This window comes from Pagrus pagrus (genome assembly GCF_965226575.1).
Source record: "Pagrus pagrus genome assembly, chromosome: 14".
Classification (NCBI taxonomy): domain Eukaryota; kingdom Metazoa; phylum Chordata; class Actinopteri; order Spariformes; family Sparidae; genus Pagrus; species Pagrus pagrus.
The window spans coordinates 24,962,818-24,982,454 of NC_140198.1; the positions used below are offsets into that span (position 1 = coordinate 24,962,818).

General features: G+C 43.0%; 1 pseudogene across 1 annotated transcript; it reads right to left on the reverse strand.

Moving 5' to 3' along the window:
- Nucleotides 1-18,485: 18,485 nt before the first annotated feature.
- On the reverse strand, nt 18,486-19,371 carry LOC311269077 (annotated as a pseudogene). The gene has a single exon. The product of its transcript is annotated as an uncharacterized misc_RNA (transcript).
- Between the last annotated feature and the right edge of the window lie 266 nt (nt 19,372-19,637).

Genomic DNA, 19,637 nt, shown 5'->3' on the forward strand with positions numbered 1-19,637 from the left:
TTACTTATTTTTTATTTTCTGCCACTTTACAATTCCACTTCACTACATTTTAGAGGATATTGTACTCCACTAAACACTCCACATTTTTTTGATAACTCCAGTTAAAAATGACTTTGCAGATTAAAGGCTGCATCAGAGCCACAGTTGCACACTTTTACATTTATTTATTTAATTACCAATCTGACTAAAAAAAACACTGATTCCAATAATCACAAATATGCTGAATATCAGATTTAACAATTGACCAAGTTGATAATAGGTCGACCCCTATACACAAATGTAAATATATACTCTTGACACTTAAATACAGTTAATATCAGACACTTTAATACTTTTACTCAAGTACTGTGTGACTAGTATGGTTGACTTAATAATATTTTAACACAATATCTTAACTTTTACTAAAGTATGACTATTGCGTACTTTATACAACACTGGTGAGGTCACCAAACTCCACATTCTTTACTTACATTCCTTACTCTTTACAAGAAATATAATAGTTTAAGGTAGTCTTGCTCTAAGAAGTGTAAGTACAAATCTAACAAGAGAGTACAGTGTAGTCCTGATCAAAATCCTGATGAGAGGTCTAATTAGGGGAGATAAGATGAAACACTTGTGAGGTGGACCATGGGTGTTTAAGGATGACTTGACAGGTGGAAATAGGTGCTACTGATGTGATATTATTATTATATTAGTTGCAAAAAGTTATATTAGTTTATAGTTTTCAGTGATACCTGTGGAGCTCCTATAAAATGTTTATATGTTCTAATATGACACGGTGTCAAGTGTTTCTGTTTTTCCACAACAGAGGACTAAGATAAACCTAAAAAAAAAAAAAAACAGTCAAACAATTGCAGTGCAGGCAGAAAAGTATATGAATAGAGCATATTTACAGTAATTAACTACTTGATCAAATGACTAAAAATCCCACAGCTCAGTTATAACAGTAAAATCTTTGAGTTAAAGGAACATCAGAACACACTTAAATCATCATTTGTACAATATTTATTTGATTGAAGATGTCAAACATTGTCATTTTTGTGAATTAAACATGAAGGATGAGAATATTGTTGGATCATATGCAGACATTTTTAGATAGTAGTCTTCTTTTTAACTGTACAGACAGTAACAGACTGTACTGAATGTGAGAAAGTTATACTTGAACCCATTTATAATTTATTTTAATAATTTTATTTGCTATTATCGCATGCTATTTTTTGTTATGCCAACTTAATGATGGTATTATTTTTGTTGCTGATGGTGTTCCAGTAGGCCTTGCAGACCAGGATCAGGAACAGGTACCCAGCCCAAGCTCTCTAAGAAGACGAGGAACAACTCCCCGTGAACCTTGGAACAACCTTGAAAGGACACGGGAAGAAACCTCGGGAAAGGCAATTCAAAGAGAGATCACCTCTCCTCGGATGGCTGGGTGTGTATGCACATTTGCGCTTGTATATTTGCGTGGACGAGGGTCAGTTTTACACTCAAGAAGCAGTCCTTCATATGGCCTGCTTGTGGCTCAGATCTGCCAACAGGAGTGGACTGTCCAAGTGCCATCATTCCAGGTGGTATGTGGGCTTGATGAACATACACTGTATGGTGTAGGCCAGATCTGGTCTCAACAATTTTGCTATTGGAGTCGTGCTGATGTTCTCATTTTTATGCAGCCTGAACTAACTTAACTTTTTTTTTAATTCATTGAAGAATTTCTTCTTCACTGAAAGTAGGTTAATCGGAGCACCCGGAGAAAACCCATAGAAGCTCAGGGAAAACCCCAGATAGTCAAAAATGGAGCGGAAACTTGGGCCAGTTCCAGTTTTTTGACTGTGTTGCTATCTTGGTAGAATGGAGGGAGTTGGGGGTAACAAGTTAGTTGCAGGATGACTTGGTTGTGTATGATGTAGCCTGGAAAATTGTCCTCAGGATCTCTTAAATAACCCTTTGAATCTTTTCCACACAGAAGGTTTTTTCAGCTTCTTCATTTGCTCTGCCGGGATGCGGACCCTCTCTCCCATATCATTCAATTTTGTCTCCCGAGTTTTGTCCTCAACCTCCAGGGTGCGTTGGATGTCACTGAGGGACTGGATGAGCTTGGCCTTCTCCTCATGCCACTCCAGCTGATGATTCTCCAACTCACTCTCTGTCTGGTTGAGTGCAGCCTTCAGTACGTTGCTTTCCTTGTTCATCTGGGCCACGCACTTGTCGAGGTCATTCTGGCTCTCTTTTTGCTGCTGAAGAGCCTCCTCAAGTTGCTGTACTTTAGAGAGTGCTTCAGCTTCAGTCGCATTCTTCTCTGGCTGGATGTGTATGCGCATTTGTGCTTGTATATTTGTGTGGAGGAGGGTCAGTTTTACACTCGAGAAGCGGTTCTTCATATGGCCTGCTCATGGCTCAGATCTGGCAAACAGGAGTGGACTGTCCAAGTGCCATCATTCCAGGTGGTATGTGGGCTGGATGAACATATATGGTGTAGGCCAGATCTGGTCTCAACAATTTTGCTATTGGAGTCGTGCTGATGTTCTCATTTTTATGCAGCCTGAACTAACTTAACTTTTTTTTTAATTCATTGAAGAATTTCTTCTTCACTGAAAGTAGGTTAATCGGAGCACCCGGAGAAAACCCATAGAAGCTCAGGGAAAACCCCAGATAGTCAAAAATGGAGCGGAAACTTGGGCCAGTTCCAGTTTTTTGACTGTGTTGCTATCTTGGTAGAATGGAGGGAGTTGGGAGTAACAAGTTAGTTGCAGGATGACTTGGTTGTGTATGATGTAGCCTGGAAAATTGTCCTCAGGATCTCTTAAATAACCCTTTGAATCTTTTCCACACAGAAGGTTTTTTCGGCTTCTTCATTTGCTCTGCCGGGATGCGGACCCTCTCTCCCATATCATTTAATTTTGTCTCCCGAGTTTTGTCCTCAACCTCCAGGGTGCGTTGGATGTCACTGAGGGACTGGATGAGCTTGGCCTTCTCCTCATGCCACTCCAGCTGATGATTCTCCAACTCACTCTCTGTCTGGTTGAGTGCAGCCTTCAGTACGTTGCTTTCCTTGTTCATCTGGGCCACGCACTTGTCGAGGTCATTCTGGCTCTCTTTTTGCTGCTGAAGAGCCTCCTCAAGTTGCTGTACTTTAGAGAGTGCTTCAGCTTCAGTCGCATTCTTCTCTGGCTGGATGTGTATGCGCATTTGTGCTTGTATATTTGTGCGGAGGAGGGTCAGTTTTACACTCGAGAAGCAGTCCTTCATATGGCCTGCTCATGGCTCAGATCTGGCAAACAGGAGTGGACTGTCCAAGTGCCATCATTCCAGGTGGTATGTGGGCTGGATGAACATATATGGTGTAGGCCAGATCTGGGCTGCAACAATTTCGCTATCTGAGTCGTGCTGATGTTCTCATTTTTATGCAGCCTGAACTAATTTAACTTTTTTAATTCATTGAAGAATTTCTTCTTCACTGAAAGTAGGTTAACCGGAGCACCCGGAGAAAACCCATAGAAGCTCAGGGAAAACCCCAGATAGTCAAAAAACTGGAACTGGCCCAAGTTAGTTTCCGCTCCATTTTTGCTGTGTTGCTATCTCGGTAGGATGGAGGAAGTTGGGGGTAACAAGATAGTTACAGTATGACTTGGTTGTGTATGATGTAGGCTGGAAAATTGTCCTCAGGATCTCTTAAATAACCCTTTGAATCTTTTCCACACAGAAGGTTTTTTCGGCTTCTTCATTTGCTCTGCCAGGATGCGGACCCTCTCTGCCACATCATTCAATCTTGTCTCCTGAGTTTTCTCCTTAACCTCCAGGGTGTGTTGGATGTCACGGAGGGAATGGATGAGCTTGGCCTTCTCCTCATGCCACTCCAGCTGACAACTCTCCAACTCATTCTCTGTCTGGTTGAGTGCAGCCTTCAGTTCATTGCTTTGCTCTTTCATCTGGGCCACACACTTGTCGAGGTCATTCTGGCTCTCTTTTTGCTGCTGAAGAGCCTCCTCAAGCTGCTGTACTTTAGAGAGCGCTTCAGCTTCAGTCGCCTTCTTCTCTGACAGCTGAAACTCCAGGTCCTCGATGGTTTTCTTCCTCTCCATCTCAGCCTCGTCATGGACAGCCTTGTTTCCTGTGAGTCTTTCGTTTAACACCTGCATCTGAGTTTTTAAAGCCTCATTCTCGCTCTGAAACTTGGCGATGCACTCTGCCTCCCTCTCCTGCCACTGCAGCTGACGACTCTCCAACTCACTCTGTATCTGGGCGAGTGCAGCTTTGCTTTCCTCTTTCATCTGGGCCACGCACTTGTCGAGGTCATTCTGGCTCTCTTTTTGCTGCTGAAGAGCCTCCTCAAGCTGCTGTACTTTAGAGAGCGCTGCAGCTTCGGTCGCCTTCTTCTCTGACAGTTGAAACTCCAGGTCCTTGATGGTGTTCTTCCTCTTCATCTCAACCTCATCATGGACAGCCTTGTTTCTCCTGAGTGTTTCCTTTAAAACCTGCATCTGAGTTTCTAAAGCCTCATTCTCGCTCTGAAGCTTGGTGATGCACTCTGTGTTTCTGTTTGAGAGCTGCTGAAAATCTAACTCAGAGATGCAGATCATGGTCTGCTCTGTCTTACTGGTCCCAGGCTGCTGAACCTGGAGCCCAGACACAGGAATTGTGGCCTGCTTGGGTGAAGCCCTGACCCCATCATAGGACTTGATCTTGCCAGCATGGTTTGGTTTTGCATGCTGGGGGTTGTAGGGGCTTGGTGCTGTCCAAAGCTTTTTGTTTGGGACTGGGCCCCTTTTAAAATCAGTTTCCGCAACTGCACCTGAACGTTGTGTCTCAGGGTTGTGGCACTGTGGGTACGGTGTCCAAAGCGTTCTGTTTCGGACTGGGCCCCTTTTAAAATCAGTGTCCTTAACCTTACCTGAATGTATCTCAGGGTTGCAGTATGGTGGTGGTTTCCTCTGGACAGGGCCTGGACCTGCTTGCTGCAGTACAGGTGTTTTGCTCTTCTGTTGAACATCCTCAGGTTGCCTTTTGAGAATGCGATATTTGGGCACAGTAGCAGACTTCTTGGCGTTAAAGGACTGCTGATGTTCCACAGTCTGAGCAGGTTCCCTCCTTGACATAGCAGCCTCTTGCTGCTTGTGGAGTACATGAATCCTTAAGCTGTCCATCTCTCTGTTCGTTTGTTGCTCTCTCAGTAGTGGAAACTTGACTATTTATCTAGGCTCTGTCGATCTCTCTGTGTCTGTTCACTTGAATAGCCTGACTGAGATTGTGGGAAGTTTATAAGACAAGCTCCTATTATGTGTTCTTTGCTGGATCAAAGGAAATATTCTAGATGCGTGCTTTGATGGATCGAAGGCACAATTCTAGAATGGGTCTGAATGGAAATAACAGAAATACAACAGAATGTTTTTTTCTTTTTTAAAGTATCCATTCTTATTACCATGGAAACCATGTGGAAACACTCTTGCTTAAAGATGGCCGCTTGAGTGGACATTCACAATAAACCAAATCAGCGTGACATTGTGGTAACAACAACAGCTACATCCGGATAGAAAACTGGCTGTTGATTTGCATTGTGCAGATATGTGAAATTGCCAAACTTGTTTAATTGTGTTGTCATTTTCAGCCATAATTGTAACATTTAAAGATATATAGTAAAACACTTTGGCCCAACCTTTCTGACATTTCGTTGGCTGACCTTTCTGTGCTTATTTAATAAACTTATGTGACTAGTTATTTTCAGATTATTTTTCATACCCTTCTGTGCAGTGAAAACCATCGTATGTCCCGATGTGTTGATTTTGAGTGTTTTTATGATAAAATGAAGTATGAAGCGTTCCTTAAGGAGAGTCTTCTCCTTAAGATAATAAACTTTTCATAAAATCCTCAGGGATTAGCTGGAAACTGCATCGTCAAAAAGATGAAATCAAGCTGTTTGTCTGACACCATGAAAAGTTCACTGTAAGGAGATATGTGGTTCTCACAAGACAGTTGTGCAGCAAACATGATGATGTTATAGATTAACAGTAGTGTTGTGTTCATAATATGCAGGATGTGGTTACTAGTTATAATATCCAGCCATCAGAGGCGCTAGAGAGGAGGTGGGGAGAGAAAGGAAAAGAGAGAAGAGGAAGAAGTGTACAGAGGATGTAAACGATAAGGAAAGATGTTGATTCCCTCAACGTATCCGTGTATTATTGTTCTTAGTAGGTTACCAGCATAACAAGTGGCGACGAGGATAAAAGAAAAAGCAAACGGAGATGGCTCTGCCTGACTACAACCCCCTTCTGTGTTCCTGGGGTGCCCGGGAGAACCGAAAGTAGCGTTTGATGCTTGGAAGAAGTTGTTTGACAACTACCTGCCCGCGATTGGTGCATCTACCTTTTTTGCAGAGAGGAAAAGAGTGCTTCTAATTCACTGCTTGGGAACAGAGGGACAGAGGCTATATAATACCTTTCCCCTTCCTGCTGATACATAAGATGGATCCGTGCTGGCTTTGCAGACGTTTTTCACTCCGAAAGTCAACGTCGTTGCTGAGGAGGTACCGTTTTAGGCAGCGTGCTCAAGTTGTGGGTGAGTCAATTGATCACTATTTGGCAGCGCTGTGTGAGCTCGCCAAAACATGCAATTTTGGCACTATGGAAGGTGAAATGCTGCGCGATCAAATAGTTGAGAAGACATGCATGCCTCGCATACGTGAAAGACTGTTAATAGAATCCGAAATTGACGCTTGACAAAACTCTTACCTTGGCCAGAATGATGGAAACTGCCCTGATTGATGCCAAAACGGTCATGGATGCTGAAACGAAGCATGTTAATGCAGTGTACAGACAAGGAAATAAGATGTCTGAAAAAAAAAGGAGGACAAACAAAGTGAGAACAGCCAGTGTTACAGATGTGGCTCACCAAGTCACCTTGCTAATGACCAGTCTTGCCCTGCAAGGAATGCCAAATGCAAAAAGTGTGGGAAAACAGGTCATTGTGCTCGGGTTTGCGAATTGTCTACTACATCAGTGAATGAAGTGGACTTACCTGAGGTGACTGTACTATGTGTCAACAGGAAGGCAGTTAAAGGGAAACTGATTGGAAATTTCGCTGTAGCCACATCACAGTCTCAAAGCTATAACAGTAATATGCTAGTTGACAATGGATCTGGTGCTTCAATAATTCCCAAACATATATACATGGTGTACTTCAAGAAAAGCAAACTCAGCCCACCCACAGTACAACTGCAGACATACTCAAAACACAAGCTGCGAGTACTTGGATGACTTGAAGCTACAGTCACTTACCACAATAAGAGTGTCACTGGATTTTTCAATGGTGTCTGATTGGGCTGGATTTGTGTGAAGCCCTTGACATTGTGATAAAGGGAGGAAGTTTGGTGGGACCTCCACCTGAACCATTGATGGACTGTGCAGTGATTTCCCAACCAGAACCACTTCTCTCATCCACAGCTCACAGAGTGGAGAAGGAATTGGACACGGCAAGAACTTGCCAGACTACACTGGACTTCCTTGGCTATAGACTCTCACCTGAAGGCTTGGAGCCTAATGATTCCCATGTCAAAGCAATCCTGGATGCCCCTGCACCTGTCGATACAGCTTCCCTGCGTTTGTTCCTGGGTTTAAGTGCATGGTATAGCAAGTTTATGCCTAACTATGCCAGCATTGTGGAACCTATGAGGGCCCTGCTGCGAAAGAACAGTGAATTCACCTGGAATGATGGAGCACAAGCGAGCTTTGAACGAGTTAGGGGCATAATTGTCAATGGACCAGCACTGAAACTGTTTGACCCACATAAGCTTACAGTGGTCTCCACCGATGCTTCTGATTATGGGCTTGGAGCCATCCTAACACAAGTTAATGGTGCTGGAGAAGAAGAAACAGTTGCTTTTGCCTCTCGCAGCCTATCGGATGCTGAAAGAAAATACTCCATTGTGGAAAAGGAGGCCCTGGCATGTGTATGGGCTGATGAAAAGTGGCGTGTGTGGCTCTGAGGAAGAAAATTCCTGCTACGCACAGATCATCAAGCGCTGACTATGCTCCTGACCACAAAAGGGAATAACCAGGCTGGTCTTCGCATAGCCAGGTGGTCTGCTCATCTCATGGAGTTCGATTATGATGTCCAATACAGGTCTGGATCACAAAATAGCATTGCTGACTGCTTATCCAGACTACCACTCCTTGGAACTGGCATGGATTACACAGAGACTGTGGAGTCAGTCGCAGCAATAATGACGGACACCAATGCAATTTCTATGGAACATTTTAAAGCTGAATGTCACTCCTGCCCTGTTCTTACCAAGCCCCGTGCACAAATTCCAAAAACTTGGCCAGGGAAAAAGACTGCTCTTGACCCTGACTTACAGCCTTATTACATGATACATGATGAACTGTCAGTTGTGGATGACTGTATTGTCAGAGGCACTTACCGCCTTGTTGTACCAGAGTCCCTGCAGAGACACCTGATTGACATTGCTCATGAGACCCATCAGGGAATTGCTCGCACAAAGCAACACCTGAGGGAACTGTACTGGTGGCCAGGGATGGACGGTCAGGTGGAAGCTCTCATCAAGGTGTGTGTTAAATGTAGACAAAATGATAAGTCTGCTGTAACCCACAATGCCCTACTAAACCCTATTCCATTACCTGTAGCTGTGTGGGAGAAGGTTGGCATTGACATCGTTGGTCCTTTTGACACTGCACCGAGACACTGCAGGTTTGCGGTCACACTGGTGGATTACTACAGCAAATGGCCAGAAGTTGCTTTTGTCACACACATTGATACAGCAACAATTATCCAGTTTCTAACAGCAATCTTTTCACGAGAGGGGAACCCGAGGGAGCTAGTGAGTGACAATGGTACACAGTTCACCTCTGCTGAATTCAAGGAATTTCTCAAGCAAAGAGAAATTGTGCACTTGAGAACATCTGTGTACTACTCCTGTGCTAATGGAGAAGTTAAGCGGTTCAACAGGTTGCTGAAAGACTGTCTGCAGACTGCTTCAACACAAGGCACACCTTGGAAATCATTCATACGATCCTTTCTTATGGATTACAGAGCAACCCCTCATGCAACCACAGGAGTCAGCCCATCATGTCTCCTCCATGGAAGGCAAATGAGAACAAAACTCCAGATCCTGGATGTCATTCCTACCACAGTAAATGAAGGTGCTGTGAGAGAAAGAGTGAAAGACATGCAGGAAAAATCAAAACAGTACATAGATGTGAAGAGAAGTGCAAAACACCAGCACTTTTACCCTGGTGATCAGGTTCGGGTCAGAAAACCATGGAAAGTTAAGAAAGGTGAACAAAAGTTCACACAAGGAAGGACTGTGGTGAGACAGAAAAGCCCTCACACATACCTGCTGGATGATGGGAGGACATGGAATGCATCACATCTGTCTGCACTAAGGGCCGGATCTACTAAGATCCCAAATTGCTTATACTTATCTGCGTGTGCAATCTAGAAATTTGCATGTGGGGTTGAACCGTGGTTTGCGGGCAATTTACAAAGAGTCATTGCGTAAATGACAACAGGTGCAAACATGTTGGAGACACGCCTATTTAAATGAGGGTTTAGCATGTTTCATGGTTTTCAGCATGGCGAGTTTGAGAGAGCAAAAGCGCAAAGTGAAATTCGACCCTTTGGAATTAGAAGTGTTGGTAGAGGAAGCGAATAAACATTTCATTGAGCTGCAGCAAAGGAATCTGATGGTCGCGCAAAGGAACGCCGTGTGGGAGAAAATCGGTGAAAAAGTTAATGCTATTGGAAAAAACAGGCGAACAGTGGATGAAGTGAAAAGGAGATACCAAGACATCAGAAGAAGAACAAAAGAAAAATTGGCATATAATAAAAGGTCTGCAAATAAAACAGGCTTCCATTGTTTCGACGTCTCCTTCTTGCAACAATAACCGCAGCCATTTGTGCGCAATTACGCATACAAACCATTTGCACCTCCCTTTGAGACGTGTTAAATATAGAAGCAGTTTCTATGAGCAAAATTGCTTTCAGGTTTGATGAATCACTTTGGGTGTGCTAAATTAATATATTTACATTTTCTCCACCCAGAACACTCACAATTGCGTGTAAACGCCCCATATTGCATATTCATTGCTGCAAACGTACTAACTGGATGCAGATGCACTATTCTGCACCTTTGACAGACACAACCCTTTTTGCGCACAGTTAGTAAATCAGTTTGTACATTTTTTTGCGTGTGCAAGGAGTTTGCACACGTTCTAATACACGCAAACCTTTAGTAGATCCGGCCCTAAGAGCGTTAGACGCTGCAGTGAGCATGGACAGAAACCGGGGGAATCCCCAGCTCGCGGCCCATGCTCACCTAAAGACTAACGAACAATGCAGACCTGACAGGGATAGAAATTCCCCTGCTTGGACCAAAGACTATGTTCTGGGGTAGACCTAACAGGGGCCACCTGCCTACATAGGCTAGAAATTGTGTTTCAGTTGGTTGGAATGTAAAAAAAAAAAAAAAAAAAAAAAAGAACAAAACAAAAAAAAACAAGTGTACACATTGATACTGTTTGGTTGCTAATATTGCTATTATTTATGCATTAGCTTTGTTCAGTTGTTGCCAGCTTGTTGAAGCATAACTCTTTACTTCTGATACGTACTCATGTATGCTGTTGATTCAAATAGGCTGGTTAAGCTACTGTACACGGTGTTAAGCTCAGTACAGTATTAAGAATGTTGTTATTTTGAAGTAAGTAGCTTTGAAATGTTCTGTTACGGAAGAAGTTAGCTTTATTGAAAGGGGGAAATGTTGTGTTCATAATATGCAGTATGTGGTTACTAGTAATAACATCCAGCCATCAGAGGCACTAGAGAGGAGGTGGGGAGAGAAAGGAAAAGAGAGAAGAGGAAGAAGTGTACGGAGGATGTGAACGATGAGTAAAGATGGCAATTCCCTCAACGTATCTGTGTATTATTGTTCTTAGTAGGTTACCAGCATAACAAGTAGGCCAATATAAAGTAGTTTAAAGGAGCAAAAAGCGAAATCATTTCACCGCTAGGTTTGCTGTTGAGCACTGCCTGTAGACCAAAACAAAGTGTGCCATTAGCCACACCTCCCTCTGCCTCTGCTCGACAATGACAAATGACAATGACAATATTTCCTTCTTAGCAACGACTTTAGCAAACCCCCAGCTGGATTGGAGGTTCAGTGATCAAGTTGTTAAGAGCTGGTAGAAGCACTGCATAGCTGTGAGTTGCTCCAGTTGCCGATCGCAGCTGACTGCTATCGGCTGATTGGGCTAGAGCCATGGCCGGATCCTGGCTAGTGCTAGCACCGGGAGCTAATGCTAACGTTCCTACTCTTCTCCGTGAGTGAGACCAATGTTTCAGCCTGGTGTGACAGCCTGTGAGCCCCCCAGGTTGTCCGCCAGGCTAAATTTTACAATGCTAATTGAAATGTTAGCTGCCTGTCGGGCTACTCACCAAACACAACCGTAACGCCTGACCCATTGCTGAGGACCGAGCTGGTAACAACTCCAGCTCCGGACATTAACCCATGCTACATACTCATGCAATATAGCGGCAAGTGTGTAAAGTTACTGTAACACAGACAATAAAACAGACATTTGACTTTATGGTGTTACTTGCCTGTCAAGAAGAAGAAGAGCCAGCTCCGAGTCCGACTGTAGCCCCTTTAGCTCTCGTAGCTCCCTCCACCTCGGAAACGCCAGGCCAATGTTAATTCTGGTTTTATCCCTTTCTTTATCGGACAATTTCTTTGCCAATGACCGTTTTTTTTTTTAGTCTGCTCCTGCTCGTCTTCATTGGAAGGTTTTGTTCCGCTGTCTGCCATTGCAGTTCGAAAATGCTGCCGCTGCCGCTGTCACTACTCACTGGCTGTCGCGTTTGATAGGGAGGGAGGGGGAGAGGAGGGAGGAGGCGGAGTTTCACATGAACGCATATGAACGCGCGGCCGGACCGGCTTGTAAACATGAGGTTGGAGATCAACACAGAGAGCGGGTGTGTGACGTCATCCTATACTCCAGATGAAATTACACCTCTCGTTCTCCATGTAGCGATTTTTTAATTCCTTCAGTCTTAAATAATGCATTTCCGCTTATTGCTCCTTTAAATGAGCTCAACCTTAAACATCTACAGCAGTAAAAGGCAATGTATACATTAATGAAGCATTAATATTAATTAGATATAATAGTAAAACACTGTCAGGGACCATGTTACTGCATTATTGTCAGATTCAAGATGGCGCCACGGACGGCTGCCTCGGTGCTTCGCTCCGCAGTACTTTGTTTTTGTTTATTTGTCACATAATAAGTTGTCCTTCCCTCATCCAATACACTCAGGAGAAACTTTTAAGTCTGCTTAGGAGTGGATAGCCCTTTGTATCCTGGGTAGTTCAGGTCAGTTATTATTAAAAACCACCTGATGACAGTCAAAAAGTCATCAGACAGGCAAGACTAATTTGCAACAGCTACTCCTGTCAGTTGCTATGGTCTGTTAGTACGCCCTAGTGGCATAGGAGAGAGGGAAGTGAGATTGCACATGACAAGTTTTTTTCTTCTTGAGACAGACACCAGCAGATTAGAAGTGCCAGCAGTCAACTGTGTGCAGTAACTTGGATTTGGAAAAGTGGTATGATAAGAGTAGAAAACTAACAACTATAAACAAGGAGAGATTCTTGGAAACTCAGAGAGAAGTTACTCAACAGCCACAGAGCTGCTGACCTCGTCTTAACGGCGTTTGTTTTGAATATCCCGGTGAGTTAGCTGTTAGCTAAACAACTAATTATCACTCTGGTTGTTGCTAACTTTTGGAATTGCTGCTTGTTATATGTTAAAAATCAGTTCAGATTTGCTAATAACCCGATAGAACTATCAATGGTAGATGTTTAAGTTTCTTTGAATTTGTTAAATACTGTGCATTTAGAGAAAAAAATGCTAATGGTTGGTAAACTGAGCTACGGACTGTTACGACCCGGCTCGTTTTGGAGAGCAGTAACATATTTGGGGAAATGAAATGAGGAGGAATGCGACACTGGGACAGGTTGTGGTTAAAGTCAGGTGTTTAATTAACAAAGGAGAGTGCTCTTGCACCAGGAAATATAACAGAAGAGGGTAAGGCTATACAGGTGCTGATAAATAACCAAAACACACGAAATAAAGTTGAATAAATGGCAGTCAGTTAGCTCTTGGCTCAAAAAAATATACAATAAAGAACAAAAATAGGTCAGCACCCATTAGCTCACAACACACAATGGACAAAAGCAAACTAGCAGTTAATCCGCAACTTAGAAGTCTCAAACAAGAGTGTCCAACTCTTGGTACTCTGCATCAAACCAAACAAAGCACAAACACTCCAACAGGCAATGCTAAAGAATATACACACTCTAAATACTCTCTAGTCCAACACAATGGTATGCAACCCACAGCGAGGCAAACTGATCACTGGTTCACAGCCGCCTCAACTGTGGACACACCAGCTATTTAAAGGGCAGCTGGGGTTGATTGAAGACTCCTGATAGGTTCGGTTGAATCACAGCCCAGGAGGTAGGCGGGCTCAGCTCCAGAAGGACCAATCCTCGACAGGGAATCACACAGCTGGAAACATAATACATGCTAAACAGCAGCCACCGGCAGCCATAACACAGACATAAACAATCCATGTTTCTGTATTTTCTGTCCTTCTGTGTGATGGTTATGTTACCTGTAGGCCGGTTTATTGAAATCGATATATGAGATGAGCTTCTAAACTGAATTTAGTTATTAAGATATGTGTAATATGGGACAGGGGACTAGTAACTATTTAACCATTTAGAGGTACAGCATGTAGGGCAGCCTAGAGGGCACCTTATTAAGTTTAATCTAGTGTAGGGGCATTGTTATGTCCAAGACCTGTTGTGCCATGTTTTACAGTGTACCTGGAGTTTCTCCTCTCCTCCTCCTTTCCTTATCTCTTTCCTTAACATCTTTTGTGTGGTTGATATACTGTATATAATTACAAATATAAATACAGCAATGAATAAAGATTATAAGAAACCTTTGCTGCTTGTCCTCCCGATGTGTAGCCTATATATGTAGCTGTGAGAACGTTTGGACTGTTAATTCAGTAGTTCAATTTCTTAAATGTAGGGATTGTATGATTGATAAATGACAGTGCCTGTACATAAATCTACTTTGTAAGCAATTCTTAAATATGACTTCCAAGGGCTAACATCTGCCCAGTCATTCTGATTCTCACGTCGATCATAACAGTGGCTTCAAAAAAAAAACCAAATTAAAAGTTATGATTGACACATTTAGACCACAGTGAAAAGTAGTTATCATTTTAGAAAAATCCACTTTGTATGACCTCAAAACCGTGAACCTAAAAAGTATGATCAATTCATTGGTACAAAGTTTGTATTTCTATTTGTTACATTTGTGAGATTAAATAGTCAAAACCACACCACATCCCATCTGCCCGATTAACACAGTGGAATTTATGTGCAAAGTGACTATTATTCTCTGGCTACATATCACGTACAGTAAATGCTAAAGAAAAAATATTCACACTGAGTCAAACTTCAGTTCTGATAAATATATTGGTTATTTATTGGACAATTGCAGAAAGCATAAGAAATACATTCTTGAATGACATCATTAGCAAAATCATCAAAACATACAACAGCAATCACTGTGATGGGCAGAATCTGTTCCCAATTATGAGGGTTCCCACACAATAGATCTGCCCAATTTCAAGCAGGTGTGTGGTAAGAAGGTCTTGTAATGCAGCTGGGTACAGTATATAAGTTGTATATAAGTTGTATATAAGTCCATTGTTGCTGGTCAAAACCGGGTTCTGCAGGTACGCAGAACCCGGTTTTGACCAGCAACAATGGAGAAGGTCATAATTACCTTGAGAGACGACAAAGGTGCCATTCAACTGCGAGTGAGCAGAGAAACTGCTGAAAGACTGAGAACTGGTGAGTAAAAACGAAAAGTATGACATCTTATTACCATTAGAAATGTGGATGGCATTTATTAAATGAGATCTGTTTTTCCAGATAACAAGTATGCTACTGACATACTGGAGCAAATAAGAGCTGCAGAACACAATCAAGGTCAGTTTTCTTTTTTTTAATCAAGCCAAACATGAATATTTAAATGCATGTGGATTAATTTCAATTTTCTGGCTTTCCTTCTCTGCAGTAAACCCAAGCAGTGTTGTCACCCAACCTCCTGTCTTTCCCACTCCTCAACCTCCAACATTCACCCAGTGCCCCACTCCTATTCCCCAGCCTACAGTTTCCAGCACCCCCACTCAGGTTCGGACCCAGCCTGCTGCCACACATTCACCCAGTGGCGGTCCTGGCTAGATTTACGCCCTGGGTGAACCATCCCTTGACCCAGCCCCCCCCCCCAAAACACGACAATATATTACATTATTTGTATTATTTTATTATATATAATCTTAAACACAAAAAGGTAACAAGAACAGAGAAAAAAACAAGATCAATAAATGAAATACAGTATATAAACACAAATGTAAATTGCACAAATCCTTCATCACATGATCTAATAACCATGCTTGAAAAATCCCTGAAGCTAAAAAAAAAAAAAAAAAAGGCTCTATGGAGCATAAAAAAAAGATTCCTGCAGTAAACTATTTCGTATTTTACATACAAGCTTTGTTTTGCATCATCCTATTAATACCATCTGAACGGTTCCAGTTATGATAACACACCAGTTTTGCACATACAGACACACAGACACACAGACACACACACACACCTGAGGAGTCCTGCAAGGAACATGTGGCTGCAGAGGTAGATGGCTCCTCATCAGACTCCAGGACCATGTCTGTGGCTGCTGTGGGAGTATCTGACTCCTCATTTTGGCCAGTGGGTGCTCCAGCTCCAAAATATTTCAGAAGTGCCTCTGAATTTACAATTAAGATACAATATGTAAGTTAGGTCACACTTACATCACACATGCATCAGTTACCCAATTAAAATGACCATAATGCACATTTGATTAACATTTGTTAACATCCTATGCATAACACACTACAAATTATTCAAAAAGCTATATCACATGTAGCTTACAAAATGCCATGTCAAGTTATTTAAGTTAGCATATAGCGTATAGCATTAAAAATTCCACAGTCAGGACTCTGTGTGAATTTGCACTTGTTGTGTTGCAAACACAAAGTAGCCCAGGTTGCCTATGGGTGAAATTAGTTGCGTGACATGATGCCTCAATTCTAATAGTTGCTAGTTCAGCAAAACTACAAACCAAATACAGTCGTCTTCTGTGGCTAAGTAGCAACATATTAGCAAGAGGCTAATAAATAGCCTATAGGCTACTGTAACTCACGTCACTCATAGAAATCTGCATACCTTTATCTTTTGCCCGTTTCTCCTCTTCTTCTTTTCTTCTCTTTCTGAACTGGGCACCTGATGGCTTCTTTGGTCTTTTACTTTGATCCATGATGAAGACGAAGACTCGACATCATTACCGATGTCACGTGATGTAAACAAATTCACGTAGACGCCCGTTGGAGGCGGTTTGTGTTGTGTGGCATGGGATCATCAGTCTATCCCCCGCCCCCTTGCCTATTCTGACACACACACAACCTGTGTGACTCTCAGCAGCGAGCTGACGTGACAATGAGGCCGCCCAGCCCCACTCCACTGACCTGACATGGAAATGAGCGGTAGTCTAGAAAACTGGCGAGTTTTTTTTTTTTTGTTTTTTTTTGAGGGCGCTCATGCGCCATCACATAGATTGCGCCCTCGGCGGTCGCCCACATTGCCCATAGCAAAAACCGGCCCTGCATTCACCCAGTGCCCCACTCCTATTCCCCAGCCTACAGTTTCCAGCATCCCCACTCAGGTTCGGACCCAGCCTGCTGCCACATTCACCCAGTGCCCCACTCCTATTCCTCAGCCTACAGTTTCCAGCACCCCCACTCAGGTTCGGACCCAGCCTGCTGCCACATTCACCCAGTGCCCCACTCCTATTCCCCAGCCAACAGTTTCCAGCACCCCCACTCAGGTTCGGACCCAGCCTGCTGCCACATGCACCCGTTGCCCCACTCCTGAAACACACACATCCTCTTCAGACAACTTGGTCCCATGTCCATCCGTCCAGCCAGAATGCCACGAATCCAAGACAGGTACAGTGGTTGTCTGTTTGTAATCTATGGATTAGAATACAATATGAATGTTTTTAACCATTCTACAATGTTTTACAGAATTCAAACACAAGACCACATTATTCCTGCTTGAGCTGACCAGGACATACAAACACCTTTACTATCATAACAAAATAGCCTTTTACAGGAAATTGGAACAAGCCTTTACTGCAAAAGGATACACATTCACCAATGAAAAAATAAGAAAAAAACTGGGTAACAATCTCACTACATTCAAAAGGGCCAAAGACCGTTCTTGGGCAACAGGAGAAGGCAATATTACCTGGGAATATTACTTGGTAAGTGCTTGCTCTGTATGTGCATCTTAGATTTTAGTGGGACTTTCTGAAGAGTATCAATCTCCCATTTGTCCTGTTCAGTATTTTGCCACCCACAATTTAACTATGGGGCATAACTAAATGTCTAACTTGTCTAACTGTCTGATTTTTTTGACTGAAATTCTGTTGTGTCCTTACAGCAAATGAATGAAATTTTTGGTGGCTCCGGGGTGGGGAGTGCACCACCAGGTACCATCATTTCCACACCACTCTCCCCAACCTCCATCTGTTGACCAACCATGTGGCATTGACGATCAGCAGCCTTGTTCCTCAACTGCCACTGCCACAACTGCCACACAAGCACCTGGACAAAGAGCAACTGCACCAAAAAAGGGCAACAGCCGACCATCATTTCATGATACCTATCAGACCCATGCTGAACGGAGGACAGCTGCTCTGGAATCCCTGACGAGGCCGGAATTGGCAAGGTGGAGGAGACTGAAGGAGAGAAGAAGAGGATTTGAGAAGAAAATGCTGACATGCATGGGTGAAATATTAACCCAATTAAAGGAAATTGGGAAGCAGCAAGAAAAAATGATTGAGTTACTTAAATAAACACAAACTAAAAATGTTAAAACGATTTTTGTGTCTGTCTTTTTAATACATCTCATCAAGAAACTGAACAACTCCCCAAAAGGAGCAGTGGTTGGCTGGTTCACATTCACAACTGTGAAATGACTGCCTCTGGGGACCACTGATACTCCGAGATCCCCTGCTGATTTCGCCTGGGTTCTTACCACCCAGTTACCATGAACTGCCACTTGGAGGCACAGCAGAAGTCTTGATGATGTAGAGGCACTTCAATCAAATGGTAATTAACTTCATGCCTTACAGACTTATCAAGTTTTACAAGGTGGTGTTTGATTTCAATGATAGACCTGACATTTGACCTGAGGTGCCTCACATCACCCTGTGGCATACTGCACACCAGCTCACAAAATGTCTAAAGAAAAGAGTTAAAATGTAACAAATATGGTATGAGTGTGAAGGTGTTTCCTATCCCTAAACGTGGGCACAAATCATGTCCCTGTAATGAGATGCGTCTTGGTTGTTGGGCTGTGGTGGGTGTGGATCCTCTCCGAGTTGATGAAGACCCTGCTCATCTTCATCAAACTGGTCACCTGGATCTAAACAAATGTTGTGAAGAATGCAACATGCTGTGACTGTTGCACTGATATTTGCCACATCTTTCATGTGCAGACACTTGAGCCTCCTGAACTTTGATTTCATTATGCCAAAAGCATGCTCAATAGCCACACGAGCTGCATTAAGCTTTTGGTTGAAGCGCCTCTGCCTGCCGGTCAGGTGCTCATTATCCCTGTAGGGCTTCATCAGTTGTTTCAACAGAGGATAGGCTGAATCGCCAATGATGTGCATTCCCTTTGGGACCAGGGCCTGGGGATCTTCTTCCAATAGTCGTGCAACATCTGTGTTGCGAAATGCTCTAGCATCATGCCAACTACCAGGGTGACTTGCATTAACGTGACAGAAGCACCATTCACTGTCACAGAATCCAGTGAGGATGATGGAATAGAATTGCTTTGTTATAATAGGCTATGGGATTGTTGCAATGTGGTTTTACAATGGGAATGTGACATCCATCGACAGCACAGACTGTATTTGGAAATCCAGCTGTTTGAAATTGTAACTGTGATGTGTGAAGTGCTTCTACTGTAGGCCATGAAATGTGATGGGACAGATATGTGTTGACCAGGGAGCAAAAGTGATGGAGATGTGTTGACATTGTTGATTTTGATATGTTGAATCTGTCTGCTACACCCCTATATGACTCCTGGTTAGACAGAATCCACAGACAGGCGAGAACACTGTTCGAGACTGGCAACTTGGTTTGTTGTTTGTTCATGTAGAATGGTCCCAAAGTGGTCATAAGGTCCTAGTTAGCAAATAAGAGAAAATGATCACACTAACATGCAAATATCAGTGATACTACTTGAAATGCTTTAGATGAGCCTACCTCCACTTGTCCTCTTGAAAGTCTGAAATGACTTTTGAAGTCAGTGACACTGTACAAGGGTACAACCTCCTCCACAAAATGTGGTATTTTTGGAACCAGCCTAGGAGAATGGTAGTGAAGTTGATTATTTACAAGATTCTAAAGGACTCATTGGGTTTGTAGGGCGTTCTGTCAGGGTT